The following is a 3,228-nucleotide window of genomic DNA, read 5'->3' on the forward strand; positions in this document are numbered from 1 at the left end:
AAAAAGACTTCGCCATTATATGAGACATTCTATATTAATGGTATATCCGGATCGAAACATATTATTCACTTGGAATAGTTGCATGTATATATTGTTTGCTAGATGGAGGAATTCAGAACGTAAAATTGAAACATGTTTCTTGTATTTTATCTTTGCGTAACATGAATCAGATCACAAAGACATAACAAGGTTGATATCAAATATGTCATGGTACTGTTGTTTGAATTAAAATGTCTGCATTATAAAAAATAAAAGACAACGTATGTATTGTTGGATATTGTTGGCGACACCGACATGGGTTCGTGTAGTCTTTCAAGTTGATTGTATTTAGTTCGAGACCACAAATCACAATTAGATTTTTATATATTTCTGTTTGACAAAAATACTTGTTTGCTGCCTGCCATCATTAAAGTATTTAACGATTTATGCACGATGTCTTTCAAAAAAGTTTACTAACAAGAAAATAAAAAACAGTGTTGTCTTGATATATGATGGATTCATTTTGCATTATTCAAGGAAAATAGTTTATGTATTTGGTTTTTGTGGGTGTGTGTGATAATTTTGATAGTAATTTGTCTGAAGACGCAAATGAACTGAACCGGCAAATGCTCATAAATGCACCAATAAATAGATATCTAAAACAGACCTTAGGTTGCATGAACTGATGTGGGGTACGAACTGTAAGTATTCCTCATTTAGTGGGTTTTGCTCCTCGAACGATGAAACTGCTTTCTCTGCAGTACTTTTAACCACTTTTTAACTTGGCATTTAATCATATTCGCTTTCAATAAAACCAATCTGGACAGGTATAAAATAAAATGGAACTAGAAGGAACGGACATTAGGACGTTTTCATTTTCAGGGACGATATTTACAGAATTCAAAAAGAAACGTTTGTGTTGTCCTGGAAAACAATGTAATCTAAGTTTCTTAAAATCGTCTTTAAATGATCCTTCACGGGTCAAGAGATAATGCACTTCGTACGCATTTGGACATTTATCATAACTCTTTCTATCGCTACCCTGTTATTTTTGTTAATCTGTCCGTCAATAAACACACATACATTTAATTTCTCCCCAGCGACCCTCTTGGTTTAGGTTCAAGCTTGTAGCATGCATGACATCAAACATGTGGACATTAAACTGCAATCGCAGGAGAATAAAGAGATGTTAATATATGAAGTATATAAAAAGGTATGCACTAAGACCATTGCTGTGTCTTCAATGTACTTTTAGTTCACACACACGCACACACACACACACACACACACACACACATATATATATATATATATATATATATATATATATATATATATATATATATATATATATATATATATATATATATATATATATATATATATATATATATATATATATATATATATATATATATATATACATATATATATACATATATATATATATATACATATATATATATATATATATATATATATATATATATATATATATATATATATATATATATATATATATATATATATATATATATATATATATATATATATATATATATATATATATATAATGCATCAATGCATCTTTATTCTCAACTAATCTGTTAAGAACATGTACATTTGACAAGGCCGGCATTTTCAAAAGTACCTTTAAAATGTGTCCTTAATTACTTCGATTGAATTATGTCACGTAGGAACAAACATATAAGGTCTTCTTGTTTATTTGACAGCATCCTTAAGTGTTTGACGGCATCCAAGTAAATGGAAAATATACCTGATCATCGAACGCAAAGCATCTGCTTAGAAAGTCACATACTTGGCCTGCAATAATGTAAATTATAGTTACGTGTTTATTATTTAAATATTTATATTACTTTGGCCAGCACTGATATTTCATGAAAGGAATATCTAGTGGAAATGAACATGAAAATAACAATCCAGAATCATGTTTATTAATCTCATTACTTCCAACTCACCTACATTCTCATCACACTACTATCTACAATCATAAATACGATCAGAAAGGGGCTTGTTTGAGCGATCAAATATCAAATCCTCACCGTAACCTTCGTACAATTAGAGCATTCGGAATAACTATGTCTTTATTATGTTTCTTCTTGTTCCCTTTGTAGCAATCTTACGATGAGTGCTCATAGCAAGAGATCTGAACATATGATCAATCATATCAGAAGTGTGATTCCTAAACTTTGTGCCACCCTCAGTTCTGGAGATACTTGTATGAGGCTGCGATGATTTTTTAAACCAAAATATGTAACTGTGCTTTCGAGTATTGTGAATTAAATTACAAATGATCGTAAAAGGTCTAGCAAGCGTCAACCAAAATAGAGTGTTCCAACTGAAGTTTAGGACTGAATGCGCTGATGCAACAATTGTCTTGGATGCGCTGGTGTGCCAACAGTATTGATGTATCACGATCATATAATCTGGAATGTCCTTGATTGAGTTTACAACATTCCCGAAAATAATAGACAATAAGTTCTTTGTAATCGCAATTAATTATTAAAATTGAAGATTCTTATCGAATTAAGTGAATCAAACACGTTGTCTTTCTATATCCGTCTAAGGTACAATGGCTATATAAATATGTTTGCAAATATGATGTTAAAGTTCAACCCATAAACATAGGCAATCTTATGAATAACTTTCTTAAATAACTTAGCAAACGTCATCTGCATATATATTATGCATAGTCAGCATAATCTATATATCTAGACAATATATTTAGTATGGGCATGACACGTGACTATTTATGATTTTGACTGTCTTTGCATTGTCTTTACTAAACGATATGAACAAAAACAGTTGAAACTTAAAAGTTCACAGATTTCTCGTTTGGTTTTTAATGATATTAAATTTCATGCACTGATGACCAAAAATAAAAAATTATAAAAGGTCCGTGTTGTTGCAAGATAAAAATGTTCTTGACTGCAAATTCATTTATGGCATGGCCGTCGTGCAAATGCGCAAATAACTTTAATGTGGTACCGTACAATAGTTGCGTGCTTTGCTATTCATATTACGTGGAAATTCAGACATACAATTGCAACCACTGTAATTCCAAAACTTGAATTATTCAGTGAAGATGAACACCTACAAAATGCAGCAGCTTAGGTAATTCACCGAACCAAACTGCAGTTCGAATACCTGTTCTTCTTGACCTGATGATTTACTAACTTAAAGGAAGTATAACCTTTGAGAGGTGAAATAACTAAAATAGAATTTTTC

The sequence above is a fragment of the Sinohyriopsis cumingii genome, chromosome 9 (assembly GCF_028554795.1).
Source record: "Sinohyriopsis cumingii isolate HCF-2022 chromosome 9, ASM2855479v2, whole genome shotgun sequence".
NCBI classification, from domain to species: Eukaryota; Metazoa; Mollusca; class Bivalvia; order Unionida; family Unionidae; genus Sinohyriopsis; species Sinohyriopsis cumingii.